The 17,347-nt window shown below is 37.6% G+C and overlaps 1 pseudogene; it reads right to left on the bottom strand.

Annotated features, from left to right (window-relative positions):
- Positions 1-794: 794 nt before the first annotated feature.
- LOC149198113 (3-oxoacyl-[acyl-carrier-protein] synthase I, chloroplastic-like) lies at positions 795-10,336 on the bottom strand (annotated as a pseudogene).
- Between the last annotated feature and the right edge of the window lie 7,011 nt (positions 10,337-17,347).

Genomic DNA, 17,347 nt, shown 5'->3' with positions numbered 1-17,347 from the left:
GCCATGAATGGAGGCAGTCAAAAGGGAGACTAGGAGATCAGAAGGGAGATTCAGATCGAGGAGTCCAAGTGACCAAGAGAGACAGTGAACAGTGAACCCTGAGAGGAGGACTGAGCACAGAGAGCAGTAAAGCCAAGCAGAGGAGACAGAGGGCCGAGCTGACCATAGGCAGCATCGAGCACCAGAGAGATTGAAGAATCAAGCCTTCCCATAGAGGAATTTTTCCGGATTGAGCATCACAGTTGGCTCTTTCCACTATAGACCGAGGGTCACAGAGCGGGTAGGAAGAACAAGAGTCTGTGTACTCTAAGTGGCTTGGGGAATCCAAGAACCACCCTGCCAAGCAAACTCTGCTTCAGGAGAACTCATATTGAGTCCCTGCATTGTAATTTCTCTACTCAAAGACATAATAAAACAAGGCCACCACTGAAGCTGGACCGGAGACGTAGCCCTGGAGAATAGGGTGAACTCCTTATTAAAAATTGCTTGTGTCTTTGTGTCTGCTTACTACATTTCTCTGCTGTCTTTCCATTCAAAATGTATGTGTATTGGCAATTTGATTGATCTATTGTTTCAATAACACATAACACACACACCAACACATGAGTCTGTAATACCTTCTGTTAAATAAATCTTTACTGAGGTCACTCATAGGGTGATTATGAGATCAACACCGTTGAAAGGAGTTATGACTCTTTGAATAAAAGATAACATGTTCAAAGTTTACTGGATCACTTCACTTCATGGCGACTCAATTGAAAACCAATGTTAAAAAAATGGCGTAAATAACATGTTTAGGGATTGAATGCAGCAAAAGCTATCACAGAGTTGTGCCCACCAAATCCAAAAGAGTTTGAGATACCTGTCATTAATAGTGTAAAAATTAATCACAATCTTGACAGAAAAAATCATTTTTATTTTTTTAAACAAATTAACCCTTCAATCTCATGTAACTCTTAGAAGAAGTTTAAATTGGCTAACAGAAACCAAAAGGCAGTGACCAGAATATAATGCCTTTAAATAACAAGCTAGAACATTATAAATATAAAGAAAAACCATAACAAGGTGTGCATTTCACATTCTTCTATCCTTCTCCTGATTACAAACAAGAAGTCGGAAGCTTTCTAACAACCTAAGATGATTATGGCAAATCACAAACTAATCTACTGTATTACAGTTCCAGATTGTGCATAATCTTAAAAAGTTTTCCAAATCTATATTGTACCGAGGACTGTAATCAGGTTATCTTACCAACATGTACTTCGTGTTGCTTCTTTATATTTGGCACGGTGTCAATAGTAACATTAGGCTCAATATTCTGACAAGAGTATCAACACACAAATTGAATGAATACTTTCATACTTTTAAGAAGAAATAGCGAAAACAACAACCACATTTACATTAAAACTTTACCATATGGTAAGCAACTTACAAATTGATTAATTGTGGGGTGAAGCCACTCGGTGGTGATAGCTTTTATGGTTGCAATTGCTTCCAGTGCACCAGCAACAACAATACAATGCCCAATCATAGACTGAAAAAATAAGCCATATTTAAAATCAGAAACATATATTGTGTTTGCAGTGGAAAGAATGGTATACATTTTGGAGCTCAGAGAAATCATTTGTGTTTGCAGTGGAAAAATAGCACAAACTTTGGAGCAAACAAAAATCATTTATTAAAAAGGTTAAATGTGTTGAAAATAGCAACAAGAAATGCTAAAAATAGAATTGCTAAAAATAGCACTGCTATAAATAGCAGTTCAGCCAGTGTTGATCTTAGCAACAATGGATGGAAAAATGGAAGTGCTAAAAATAGCATTCTATAAATAGCATTTCGGGATACCTTCCTATTTTAGTCAGTCCCTATACTAAAATAGTGAAGTAAAATTTGAATTTGATCTTAGCACCAGTTTGTAAATTAATTAATTAATTCATCTTGAGTTAATTAGTTAAGGAAAATCAAACTTGAAGTCTATGTGGGGACATAACAGTTTCTCCATTAATTGAGGAATTTATCCATCAGTTAAAGAGATAAGGATGAGTTCTAAATTGATTTGTAATTAGTTGGCTTAGATAACTGAGTCAAGTCTAGTTAGATTGATTTAAACAATTTGTTTAAATTAATGTGAGTTCAGTTAGTTAATGCTTGCATGCATGTAACTACTGCACTTCAGATAACTGAGTATTCTCTCATAAATAACTCATGCATGTCAGTTCAGACAGAGACCTGGTTGAGATTAGATGGAGGGGCAGTGTACTATCAATTGCTAGAATATTCCATTGTGAATATTCCTTGCATGCAGAAGGAATTCTTTCCTTGAGGATTGCGTAGTTACTTCTTCAGGTTTAGTGAGTGTGATGAGGCCAATTCACACATGTGACATCATTGGACCCCAAGAAAAATTGCGCAAGGAAATAGGAGGCTTGGAGGGCTTGAGGAGGACATATACAGTGTCTATTCAATCTGTGAGTTGTATTGTTTGATTGCAGAGAGAGCGGGATAGCTTGAGAGTTGATTATTTTTGTAACTTGAACAAGATTTCCACTTGTATGATAATACAGAGTTGGGGTTTTAGGCTAAGGCTTTCCCCGTGATATTTCTTCTGTGTTATGTGTGATTGATTTCTCATTCTCAGTTATATGTGTTCTCTTGATCTTGCTCAATTCGATTAAGCTTCTGCAAAGTGTTGTAGAAGTAGATCTTGTATTGTGTTTTAGTATATTGCATAATCTGTTGATCTACAGTGGGAATTTCTACAAAATGTACTCCTTGAAATGCTTGTTATTAAAGGTTGTATATACTTGTTGAAATTCATTTGGATTAATTTCAAAGAACTGGGAAGTTGCAGTGTCTGTATTGAGTGGTGTTTTTTTATAGTTTTGTAATTTCTTCAGTATTGAATACGGAGTTTATGTGCATATGGAGTAAATTTGCATGGGAAAAAGTATTTTAATGATTATTTTAAATAAATATTTCAATATCAACCTTTTATAAAATATGCCCAGCTTTCAACATGAAAATTGCCTAGCCTTCAACATGAAATTTGACAAGTGACATATATATAAAAGAATAAACTTTGAATCTATAAGACACCAGAGATCAAATCCCTTTAAGTACACTTTGCACTCTCAAGGCATGATGAATCTGTTAGATCTGCTCTGTTGATGTCAAATAAAAGCAACATTTCGCCATTCTTAATACAAATTCAAAACTCATATATATTAATTACAAACAAAACGTTACAATCAATCTCATGATCTGATTAGTAATGAATTCTTCACCATTGTGCCATTCATTTTGATGCAAGAAGTATCCTTGAAAATGTTCTTGATAGCTTTAACCTCTGCCAGATCTCCAGCCATAGTTGATGTTGCATGAGCATTGATATAGTTGACCTGCAATGTTATTTACGATATGATAATTGTAATTATCTACTACTAGTAGACCCTCATTAAAGAATTGGAGTCACTTACCTCCTCTGGTGAAACTCATGCATCTTTCAAACATTTTTGAATTCACATTGAAACTCCTAACCCATTAGAGTGTGGATAAGTCATGTGGAAAGAATCACTAGTGACAGCCCCACCCAAGTACTCGGCTATTATGGGAGCTCCTCGCTTCATTACATGCTCAAGACTTTCCATGACCTGGTATGGAGAAAAGACAAATGATGCTTTATCAAAATCCCCATAATCTTATAACCTGGTTTGGAGAAAAAAACTGATTATGCTTATCAAAATCCCCATGTTCTTATAGTGTGAACTGCTCATAGTCTGAAATGATCTTTGAATATTTACAAATAACTCCAACCCAAATTTGAATAACTTGAGTGTTGTTCATGAAAAGGGATAAGTAATGCATCTAGGCTCATGTACCTTGAAAATGAAAGCATTCCTGACAATTCTATCTTGAATGGCTAAATAATTTAGATCAGCCAGTATGACATCAATGATCAAGGTGCCAGTTCATTATGAATTTGAGGCTTAACTGTGATTGTTATTCTGCCTCCTGTGTTCTACATTTTTCATTTACCAGTAAATTAGATGAAATTCCACAGTGACTAGGTTCACATTGAGCTTACCAGCATGCCAACACCTTCACCCATGACAAACCCATCACGATCTATGTCCCATGGTCTAGAAGTTGTCTACTGGTCATCATTCCTCTGTGAAAGGGCACTACAAGCAATAAATCCACCCACATCTGTAGGCAAAATCAAAGTGTCTGTGCCACCTACAAGCATGATATCTGCTTCGCCTCTACGAATATGATTTGTAGCTGCACATAGGCAATAATTGTTGAGATTGCAACAAGATGATGGAGCTTAGTGAAAAGAGTCGCCTTCACTAAGTGGGCCTGCAGGCAAATTATGGCGCAAGTTCTATTTTTGGATCCCAGCAGGGATGATCACAGCAGGAGTGACCACAGCATGGATGATCACAGCAGGAGTGACCACAGCAGGAGTGATCACAATAGGAGTGACCACAGCAGGAGTGATCACAGCAAGAGTGATCAAAGTCTATTTTTAGACTAGCTGTCCAAAATAGAAAAGTCAAATATTATTGTCTCATAATAATATTTGGACTATAAACTTGATCTTATTCTCTTGGAGCACTTCAGTTTGAGCTACAGATGTGGCCCATGCAGCTGTCAGAAGGAAGTACGTTTTTCTTATGAGTCAGTTGAGTTGTTGCATGCATGACTTCAGTTAGAACTCAATCAGTTGAGTGTGGTGGAGTTGATTGTGGAGTTGATGGAGTTGTGTTCAGTTTGACTTGGTTAAACTAGTTGTAGTTAGTCTAACTGCAAATAGACTAATGATGAGTTGTTAAACTAATTATTAACTCATAATACAACTATAGAATACATCAGTTAACTCAGTTGCATGTCAGTGCATGTTCAGTTCAACAGGGACAGGTGTTAGAGGATCAGATTGCTATCAGTTGTGACTATAGTTGTGCATCAGATCTTGCACAATCAAGGGATTGAGTATGCCAATGAGTTTTCTCATGTATTTGCCCAGTATTATAGCCTCTGCTCACGTCTTACACAGTGTGAGTGATTCTTTGGAGGTGAAATACGAGTTTGGTAAGCCATTCTCATTCATTCTTGAGCAGGTATTGAGCAGTGGAGGCAGGCAAGCAGTGGAATAGATTTGGAGATCAGATCTTAGCTGTATTGTGTGTAACAGGTGGAGCTGGTACTGGATTTCTTGTGATAAGCATTGTACTTTGTAATGTTACATGGTCTCAATCATTAATATACAGATAGTTGGGGTTTTTAGCGAGATGCTTTCCCCGGGTTACATACCGTGTTAATGTGTGAATGCTCTTGATGTTTTATTGTTATTGATGCTGCTATATTGATGATCAATGTAGAGGAGCTTATGTATTGTGTATGTATTCCGCAATAGTACATGATCAGGATAATCTCTGTTGAATATGTGTTAAATTATTCAAAATTTCTACATGGTATCGGAGCGAGCTAGATAATTGCAGAAAAAGTTTCTACATGGTATCAGAGCTGTTGATCATCAGATCTACTATTCAGGAAGTGTTTACATTCTATTTCTTCAGGAAGAGTCTGTAATCGGGCCAGGTAGCCTCTGGATTCATCCTTCCTTTGGAAGGTGAGATATCCGGTGAATGCCCATACAGTCAATCTCTGTACGAGAAATATTGTGTTCTCACGAATCTTAGATCCGAGGCGGTTGAGTTGGAGCTGGTGGAAATCGAATTTGCAGCAGTGTTGTTGAAATGTCTTTCAACGGATTGCAAATGTTATTCCAAAGCAAGAGTGACCTGGCGCTCAAGGATAAACTCAGAAACAATAAAGGTGAGAATGGATCTTCATCAAAGGTATCTGATGAAGAGAATTGCACTTTGGCTGCCAAAGCAAAGAAGGGGAAGAACAAGAAAGCTTCTCATTCCGGTGCGAAAGGCAAGAAGCAGGACATGTCCAAGGTGAAGTGTTTTCACTGTCACCAGCACGGACACTATGCCACTAATTGTCCGCAGAAGAAGAAGAACAAGCAGGCTGCTGGATCTACAACAGGAGAGGCTCTAGCCTCACAGTTTGAGCTTGATTTTTCATTGATCACATGCTTGGTTTCAAGTGTGATGGGATCGGTGTGGTTCTTGGATAGTGGTGCGTCTTTTCACATGACGGGAGATAGAGATTTGTTCTCTGATCTGGAGGACAAAGATCTTGGAGTGCACATCGAGATGGGCGATGATGGTAGATACAGTGCGACAGGTATCGGTACCATTTCCTTTGAGAGGGAGTCTGGTAAACCCTTCGTATTGAAGGAAGTCATGCATGTTCCAGGATTGAAGAAGAATCTTATCTCAGTGGCGATGTTAGAAGACAAGGGTATGATGTTGTCAGTGAGGGAAAGGCTTTCATGCGCAACAAGACAACTGGTGAGACCCGGAAGATAGGGGTTCGAGTGAGGAACCTTTATCAGCTGCATGTAGATGGATGCGCAGAAATGGCAGGCAAGGCAGAAGGATTAGTGAGTCGGGATGATGGCGAGTTGTGGTAGAGGAGATTGGGTCACCTTCACCATGGAGCCTTGAAGATACTGCAGCAGATTACTACAGGGCTTCCTAAAGGCACACTTGCGCAGTCAGATCAGTGCAAGGGGTGTACTTTGGGAAAGTTTGTGAAAGCCACCTTTCACGAGAAGGATAATCGCGCCACGACGATCCTTGAGAGAATTCACACAGATGTGTGTGGACCTTTCTCAGTTGCTTCGACAGCAAAACACAGGTATTATGTGATTTTTGTTGATGATTTCTCTCGTAAGTGCTAGATCTTCTTCATGCAGAAGAAGAGCGAGACATATTCAAAGTTCTGTGAATTCAAAGCACTGGTCGAGAAGGAGTCGAGGAAGAAGGTGAAGGCTCTTAGGAGTGATAATGGTGGTGAATACATCTCGAACGAGTTCAAGGATTTCTGCAAGGCAGAAGGGATTCGTAGAGAGCTCATAGCTCCCCATAACCCACAGCAGAACGGGGTAGCTGAGCGGAAGAACACAATGATTGTGGGTGCTGCACGGGCAATGTTGCATGATTAGGGCCTACCCCTTCACTTGTGGGTGGAAGCATGCAATACAACAGTTTATGTGCAGAACCGTTGTCCTCATAGGATACTTAGCATGAGTACACCCGAGGAGGCTTATTCTGGTAAGAAGCCTGATCTTTCTCATTTGAGGATTTTTGGTGCTAACGTTTACATGCATGTGACAAAGGATGCTAGGAAGAAGTTGGAGCCGACCGCAGAGGTTGGGATATTTGTGGGGTACACTGATACACCCCACAACTATCGTGGGTATTTGCCAGACAGTGGTAAAACTGTCGTGCAACAGGATATAAAATTTCAGGAGGAGAAAGCCATGAAGTGTTCGCTTGAGAGGGAGCTACACTTGCATGTAGATGAGGAGCTATTAGTTCCTAAGGATGAGCTTCAGGATGTGGATCAGCCACAGGACGAGGTTCATGGAGTGGAAGAGACCACTCATGCAGCGCCAACCATCAGAGGGTGAAAGCGCTTGACAGAAGCTGAGAGACTGGCTCAAGATGCAGAGAAAGTTGTAGGACCACCTACAGCCCAACACAGGCAGAGACAGTCACCTGATCGGTACACTGGATACATGGCTCTTATGAGCAAGTGTGTTGTGACTGAGCCATCCTATTTCGAGGAAGCTGTGGAGGATCCCGCATGGGTAGACGCCATGGTGGAAGAGTATGATTCTATTGTCAGAAACAGTGCATGGGAGATTGTTCCTAGACCGTAAGGGAAATCAGTGGTGGGTTCGAGATGGATCTACAAAGTTAAGCAGGCAGCTGACGGGAGTGTGGAGAAGTACAAGGCAAGATTTGTTGCCCGAGGCTTTTCACAGATAGAGGGGATTGATTATGAGGAGACCTTTGCACCTGTCACAAGGTATTCTTCCATACGGACGATTCTTGCTCTCTCAGTGCAGATGGGATGGCACATTCATCAGATGGATGTGAAGACTGCGTTCCTCAACGAAGTCATTGAGGAGGAGGTGTACATTGAGTAGCCCGAAGGCTTTGAGGTCTTCAACAGCGAGTCGCATGTGTGCAGGCTCAAGAGAGCGCTGTATGGGTTGAAGCAAGCACCACGTGCTTGGTACACATGGATAGACAGTTATTTCACAGGACTTGGATTCTCCAAGAGCGAGGCGGATCCTAACCTATACCAGATTGTGGTGGAGGGTAAGTTGCTTATCATTGTACTGTATGTTGATGATTTGATTCTAACGGGTGATGAGCTGTTGATACTGTCATGCAAGAAGGATCTTGCTACAGAGTTTGAGATGAAGGATTTGGGCCTCCTTCACTATTTCCTAGGATTGGAAATATGGCAGCGCAGTGGTGGACTGTTTTTTTCTCAGGGCAAGTATGCTCGAGAGATACTGGAGAAGTTCAACATGCATGGCTGCAAGCCTGTTGATACTCCTCTTCCTGGAGGTTGGAGGAAGGAGGATGCCACTTCGGGAGAAGAAGTGGATGCCACTGTTTATCGACAGTTGGTGGGGTCGCTGATGTATTTGGTCAATACACGACCTGATATATGCTATGCAGTTAACCAGCTTTCATAAGCTATGGTTAAGCCTACCAAGCTCTTCTGGAAGGCGGCCAAGCATGTATTGTGCTACTTGAGAGGCACATCGGGATATGGATCTTGGTACAGACAGGAGGATGCAGATTGGGCAGGGAGCTCAAGAGGCTGAGTATATGGCAGCAAGGACATCAGGTACCATCATATCAGAGATTGTGTGTAGCGGAGGATCATGTTGCTTTCATACATTCCAACGGAGGATCAGGATGCTGATATCCTGACGAAGGCTCTCACCAGGAGCAAATTCGAGTACCACCGAGGCAAGATAGGGGTTGTTGATAATCCATATCTTGTTGAGAGGGAGTGTTGAGATTGCAACAAGATGATGGAGCTTAGTGAAAAGAGTCGCCTTCACTAAGTGGGCCCGCAGGCAAATTATGGCACAAGTTCTATTTTTGGATCCTAGCAAGGATGATCACAGCAGGAGTGACCACAGCAGGGATGATCACAGCAGGAGTGACCACAGCAGGAGTGATCACAGTAGGAGTGACCACAGCAAGAGTGATCATAGTAGGAGTGATCAAAGTCTATTTTTAGACTGGCTGTCCAAAATAGAAAAGTCAAATATTATTGTCTCATAATAATATTTGGACTATAAACTTGATCTTATTCTCTTGGAGCACTTCAGTTTGAGCTACAGATGTGGCCCATGCAGCTGTCAGAAGGAAGTACGCTTTTCTTATGAGTTAGTTGAGTTGTTGCATGCATGACTTCAGTTAGAACTCAATCAGTTGAGTGTGGTGGAGTTGATTGTGGAGTTGATGGAGTTGTGTTCAGTTTGACTTGGTTAAACTAGTTGTAGTTAGTCTAACTGCAAATAGACTAATGATGAGTTGTTAAACTAATTATTAACTCATAATACAACTATAGAATACATCAGTTAACTCAGTTTCATGTCAGTGCATGTTCAGTTCAACAGGGACAGGTGTTAGAGGATCATATTGCTATCAGTTGTGACTATAGTTGTGCATCAGATCTTGCACAATCAAGGGATTGAGTATGCCAATGAGTTTGCTCATGTATTTGCCCAGTATTATAGCCTCTACTCACGTCTTACACAGTGTGAGTGATTCTTTGGAGGTGAAATACGAGTTTGGTAAACCATTCTCATTCATTCTTGAGCAGGTATTGAGCAGTGGAGGCAGGCAAGCAGTGGAATAGATTTGGAGATCAGATCTTAGCTGTATTGTGTGTAACAGGTGGAGCTGGTACTGGATTGCTTGTGATAAGCATTGTACTTTGTAATGTTACATGGTCTCAATCATTAATATACAGATAGTTGGGGTTTTTAGCGAGATGCTTTCCCCGGGTTACATACTGTGTTAATGTGTGAATGCTCTTGATGTTTTATTGTTATTGATGCTGCTATATTGATGATCAACGTAGAGGAGCTTATGTATTGTGTATGTATTCCGCAATAGTACATGATCAGGATAATCTCTGTTGAATATGTGTTAAATTATTCAAAATTTCTATAATAATTTGTTGTTTAAATTGAGTAGGTCGGACCCATTACTCCGATATCTATTGCCAACAATGCAGATCCCATGTTTGCAATGGAATAAGGAACAAAATATGGCGTCATCTTCCTAAAACCCTTTTGTACAAGAGCCTCGGTTCTACCAGAGTAAACTGTAAGGCCACCCATCGCCGAACCCACCAGCACCCTTACACGCATCTTGTCTACCTGTGTAGAATAGAGCAGTCATGTTAATAGAATACAGTTTATGTTTATCTCTTGACATAACATGTATTGAGAGAAGTCAGGTGTATGACTATATTCTAAAATTCGGGCAAGGTGGGGGTTGAGTGGGATGGGTGGATCTTTCCACTGTGTGATCTTAGGTTTACATAAGTGGATTGGCATTTTCCTAAGTTTCCCGTCTATTATTTAATGATCATCTACTTCATGAGTAGACAATGGACTTTCTACCAAATCATTTGATTAAATGAAATAACTATCATCTTAAGTTTATATGAATTGTGTATTTAATATTATTGAAAATGAAATGACAATATTTTATTTTCCTGAAGTTTAACTATTACCAGATATCCTCAAAAATATAGATGCATTTAGGTGAATCTTGATCAGATAAAATCAATAACGATAACACCAAATTTTCTATTTTTAAAACTTTTATTGCATAATGTTCCAATCATTTTGAAACCACCTTCATTATCCATTGGGCAATAGATTGTCTCTCTGCCCAAATACTTCACAACCATGAATATACATTGCCCAATAGACTGTCTCTCTGCACAAAGACTTCACAACAATGAATATTCATGATTCCATGAATGCCATACATGTTTATGGCTCCACTACATGACATAGCTCATAACTATATTAAAAATAGAGTCATGAATGCCTTGTCATGCTCTGGCATGTTTAGAACCATAACATTGAAATGTGCACTCTTTCATGTTTGTAATTTTATCTAAGATGTAATTAGAACCATAACATTGAAATGTACACACAGGCATGTCTATAATTTTATGTGTGATGTAATTAGAACCATAACATTGAAATGTACACTTGTTGAGCATTGAAATGTGGACTTCTAGTTGCCCACCTCCACTCTCAACCATATATAGTCGTTAACATACATAACAATCATGGAACCATGCATGTGAATGTTCATGGCTATCCCAATCATCTGGTGTTAGCAGTGTTGGGAGATAATCGTGTGTGATTTTTATTCATTATTTATTATCCAGCCGCACCACCTTGTACAACTGAATTATCTTGCCAATTTCCACCTTCTAATTCTAGGTGGGTGTAATTCAACTGCTCAACATCAGTTTCTTCATTTGAGACAAAAGGAAGCATCTTCATGCTCTTCTCTAGTTGGAAGTGTTTGTCAACTCTTCTCAAGAAGTATCCATACATGACAGATGCTCCATAGACTTGCCCCACTCGAACTGCCAACTGCTGGTGTGCTTTGTGCATCCCCTTTTTTGTGATTGTTGTCCTTGTGAATTGTGATGCCTTCTACATTACAGTTACTGAAAACAATTTGAGATATTCCTTGTTATAGAAGAAATTCCATTTTGGTGATGGCAATGTGCATAACCTTCCATGAAGATCAATGTTAGTTTTAATTTTCAATGGTCAACAGACCTATGTGTGTGAGATCTATTTGTTGCTTTTCATTAGTTTTCATATGAATTTTGTTGCATAATGTCTTATTTTCAAAGAATATTGTGTATTTTTATATTAATCTATATTTTTTATATTTCTTGTTTTGTTGATTATAGGTATAAAATGCCACCTCTTGGTCGCCCCAAAAAGGATCTGAAACAACTTTCACTTGTCGATGCATTTGGTATCTCTCAATGCTCTAATCAACTACATATTTCTGAAAATGAAGTATATGATCATGTGGATGAGGACCATGAATCAGATAGTGCAGAACTTCTTGAAGAGGAACCAACATCCAAGAGGTACAAAAGAACATTCAAGTCCATATGGAGGATGATATTTCCATGGGCTTATGCTGTAAAAGATTTTAATGGTGTTGAAAGGATATAATGTTCATGGCATGTAAAATTTAAAAGAGAAACTCCATTTGCTAAAGATGGAAGCACAACCCTTCAAGTTAGTGCCTTAAACATCCATGCAATGTCAGAGGCTCATAAATTTGCTTTGCAACTTGTAGAGGGAGAAAGTAAACAAAGTACTCTTACAATTACAAAACATGTAGAGCTAATGGTTGATGCTCAAAAAGAGAGAATTATATCAGTTATTGAGAACATGTATTTTGTTGCAATACATGATTTACCTTTGGAAGTATATAAGTCAATTTGTGACTTGAATAGGTATAAAAACACTCCTCACATGCCTCTAATAGATGAATACTCAACATATACAAATGCAACATCTGGAAAAGACTTTCTAGAAGCTGCTAAGGAGGTATATTGGAAAAAATTAAAAGATGAGATTTTCGAAAGTCCATATTACTCACTTTTAGTTGATGAAATCATTGATCGGATTATGGTGCAACATTTGATTGTTTATATTACATATTTGACAAATGAAGGAAGAGTTCCATGTGCTACAAAAATCATGCAATTACTACAAATTAGGGATGGAATATCACAGTCTATGTATGATGTTGTAACATCTCTTTTAGCAGACATGAACCTATCCATGACAAAGTTAGTTGGATTTGGATCTGATGGAGCATCCTGCATGAGGGGTATTCATGAAGGTTTATCTACCAAGCTTCATTGACATGCCCCTCATTTATTAGATATCCACTATATAGCTCATCAAGAAGCATTTTGATGCTTCATCTTATTTTGAAGAGTTGCAAGCTATTGATAAGTTTTCAAATAAGATCTATTCATGGTTAGGGAAATCTACTAAAAGACATGGAGAATTGAAAGAGCTGATGGAGTCATTTCAAAACACAAGGCTAGAAGTGTTACAAATTCATTATATTAGATGGCTTCTAGAGGAAAAGTCATGGAAAGACTCGTTAAGCTCATGCCTACTCTGTTAAGAGACTGGGAGTTAGTGGAGAAAAAAATGTATGAGATGGCTACAATATTTCAAGTTCAATTTTGCATCCACTTACTCGCAGATTTGTTTATTGAGTTAAATAAGCTGAATCAAAAGTTTCAAGAGGACCATGTTGACATTACATCTATTGGAACAACTTTGGATATCATTATTAGCTTGCTTCATAAGCAATTTCTAATAGGCACATTTAGGGCAGGTGCAATGCACACATCATCCTTTTTAAGTAAAACACAACAAGGAACTCTTGAGTTTGCAAATTGCATAGGTATAGTACATGTACTTGAATTTAGGTTTGAGAGTTTTCCAAAGTCACAAAGATTAGGGACACTAGAGGACTGCATTACGCTGGGAAAGGGTTTTGTAATGAAGGTGATTGACTCTCTAAATGCAAGGTTCAGAGATTTACCTATTTATAATGCAGCTAAGTTTTTTAGTCCTCGTAATTATTATGAGGATATGGATGATAGAGACTCTCAAACAAGAAGATGTTGACTTGTTTATGTGAAAAATTTAACGTTGGAGGCTTGCTTGTTGTGGACAACATTAAATGTATGGGTGAAATGGATGAATTTATATGTACTATGTATAAATCTTACCCAAAAAAGCATAAGTTTGGAGCATGAGATCTATAATGAGGTGAAATTGAATGGTTTGAAGGATTTCCATGCTTAATGCAGCTATGGCAAGCAATTCTTGTTATTCCGGCTAGTACAACAGTTTGTGAAAAAGGTTTGTCAAAATTAAATCGGATAAAAAATGAGGATAGATCAAGACTTTCTTTCAAAACATTAGATATGTTAATGTTTATCTCTCTTAGTGCACCTCATGCTCTAAATGAGGTAGATTGGAATGCTATTTATGATGAATGGAAAGAGATGAAAACTCGAAAACCTCTTCCACTATGAAAATAGATTGAAAGAACTAGTAAGTTTCAGTATTTATTACCATCATTGTCTTACTCTATCGAGCACTTGAACGAACCATTTTGGTAAGTGAAATTTTTTAGTTTTATACCATTTGAATTTTGTAAATGAAAGCATAACCATATTTTTCAAGTTTGTATGTGAAGTTTTTCTAAAACATATTGAATGTAATCATTGCAAGATATTGCACAAGATATGTTAAGCTGGAGGACCACAACTGTCAAAGTTTTATAACTGAAAGAAGAAGCTATCTTGGATCAATTTTGCGGCCAAGTCTAGGGATTGTAGTTCCAATCATTTGAGATGTGCAATTATTGGAAGTCTCATCTTTCCAAAAGAGTTTTAATAGACAATAGAACAATGATTTGGTCAAATATGAAGTTTATAAGCTAGAATTCCACTGATACCTCCTATATAAGCTAGAATTTATTTTTAATTTTATAAATGAGACCTTCCATATACTTTTAATATAAGTATTTTTGTTTCTTCATATTTTTATTCTTATTTCAATTTCATTAAGATGTAATGATTTCTATATGTTTATTTTTTGTTCTTAGTTTAGACTCATATGCAGTTTCCCAACTATGATTTTGTCCCTATAGTTGGTTCAATTGTGGCTGAGTTCAAGGCCTGTGCAATATGATCTTATGTGGTTACATTTCTCAATCACACGTGTAAGAGTAATGCATTTACTAATGCAGCCTTTGACGTAGTAATATCTTTTTGTTTGTGAAAAAAATAATTTAGTATTTCTATGTTGATTTTCATACAGTCTTGCTTGTTTTGAACTAGAGACAACATCAGAATGTGGTAGTTTGCCTCTTAAGTTTCCTTTTCTTCATTTTATATATTTCGAGCTTTGGGATTTTCATTTTTTAAGCATATTAAATTGTGTTATTTAATATTTTTCATGCATGGCCTAATATGGTCTCCCTGAGTATTATATATGGATCACATGTATTTGCTAACTTTGCAATATTATGTTTGCTCTTTTTGAATGTATCTTATAAGTTTTAATAATATGAACTTCATATTTCCTAAAAAACTAGTCTTTGTACCCTTGAAGAACTATAGAATGGTGTTGTATTGAAGATGAAGATTTCAAGGGATGTGCTGAATGGCAGTGGGTGGGTATTTTTTTGTCTCTTTCATTAGTAGTAAGTTGTAGATATTTTCCTGTTCTTTTGTTATGAGAAATGACATTTGTCTTTATGCATGCAGCAAGACTGTGACCATTCAAGAGGTTTTGAGTATAGAAATAAAACTAGGATGGAAGAAAGGGACTAAGATAACATTTCCAGAGAAGGGGAATGAACAATTAGGAGTTGTGGCTGCTGATCTGGTATTTGTGATTGGGGAATGAACAGTTAGGAGTTGTGGTTGTTGATCTAGTATTTGTGATTGATGAGAGGCCGCATGATTTGTTCAGATGAGAAGGCAATGACTTGGTGCTTGTCCAGAAGATAAGCTTGGTTGAAGCTCTCATAGGATTTTCTATCGCAATTCCAACATTGAGTGGGAAGACACTAAATCTTACTTTCAATGACATTATATACCCTGGGTATGAAAAGATTATTCCCAAGGAGGGAATGCCCATTGCAAAGGAGCATGACAGGAAAGGAAATTTCATAATCAAGTTTGAAATTAGATTTCCCTCCAAACTCAGTCCTGAGTAGAAGGCTGGAATCAAGAGAATTCTGGGAGGCCATGCTTGACATTGTTGTTTCAAGTTGTGCCTCTTTTATTGTAGATACTTGACAACACTGAAATAGATAACAAAAATAACGGATTGTAGTTACGAGTTCCTCCAACAAATTGTAAAAGTTACCATTTGTATATCTTCTCAGTGAGCTAAAATAAGTGGCCAGAGTTATATTTTCCTCTTTTATTGAGTCCTACTGCCTATAGAATGCATTCCTTTTCTGTGTTGATTTTATATAGCTTGTTGTATTCCCAAGCTTTTTTTGCCAATTTTTGGCCTTGGATTTCTTAGCATGTCCATATACTAGATCATAACTACCACTATAGTGCAATGGCATTGCTTGTACCTGCAGATTATGCCAGTTCTTATGAAACTTCCTTATTATTTAACTTCACTGGTGTACCAATGATGTAAGCAGTTCCAAGCTGATGATATGATTTACTTTCTGTACACTTAACACCAAGACAATACAACCATCCAAAGCCTTTGGTATGATTTTGAATCTAGCTAACTAGGTCTCAACAAAAGTTCTTCAGACATGAAGGCAAAACAAATAGAAATTTTTCAGCTGTCTTAGTGCTAGCATTGCTTTTTTCAGTTGTCTTAGTGCTGGCATTGCTTTGGCAAAATGCGTATTGAATCTTCAAATGCCACATCTATTTTACTCATCATTCAAAAACTACCAAAAGCACTCTTTTAGTCCAATGTAGCATGTTTGTAATTACAAATCCCATTAACCATAGTTTGATCATGCATCGACAACATTTCCTTTTACTATTTGGATAACATTGTATTTCTTACATATATGTTCTTCACTACTCGTATCAATTTAATAGCAATTTCCCATACCACATCAAATGACTCTTGGCACAGTGGCATTTGTACTGTGAAATCATCTTATTGAGGCTCTTCTGCCCCATGTTTTCAGAGTGTAATCTTCAACTGCATGTTGAGATGTAAAGTTTTTCTTTCATCTCAAACTAATTCTTTTTTGGATGTTCTTACACCAACCTCTGCTTAATATAACAGTAATTCAAGGAAAAAGACAAAAAACATAACATTTGGTGAACATAAATGTTATGAACACAGTTGGCCTATCACTTGTCAGTTACAATGCGTATGAATTGTATGATGAATACTGGACTTGCAGCTGTGTTGGAAGGGGCTATTGTTCTTGATAAACTAAGGAATATCTTGCAGCTTGCAATATTGTAAAGACATTGGCAACCAATAGTATGATGTCTTGGAACTTACAACATTAGTTCCAAACACTTACCGATTCACCATGCCTCAAAAGTCATTGAGTTAAGTTATGTGGTAAAATAGTCATTTTTATTTGGATTTTTTAATTTAAGAAATAGATTTTTAATTTAGGAAATATATTGGAATTGGATGAATTGGAGTAAGTTCAATTTATTTTTTATTTCATTTCTTCTATTAGATATCAAAATATTTTTCAAATAATAAATAATGAATTACAGTGTAATAGTAAAATAATTATCTTTGTTTAAATTATTTATTCTATGTTCGGGATTTCCATTACAT

This window comes from Pinus tabuliformis, chromosome 2_2 (assembly GCF_031772625.1).
Source record: "Pinus tabuliformis cultivar Carrire ecotype Pingquan chromosome 2_2, CPIR1, whole genome shotgun sequence".
NCBI lineage: Eukaryota > Viridiplantae > Streptophyta > Pinopsida > Pinales > Pinaceae > Pinus > Pinus tabuliformis.
This window is presented reverse-complemented; position numbering and strand designations above follow the sequence as displayed.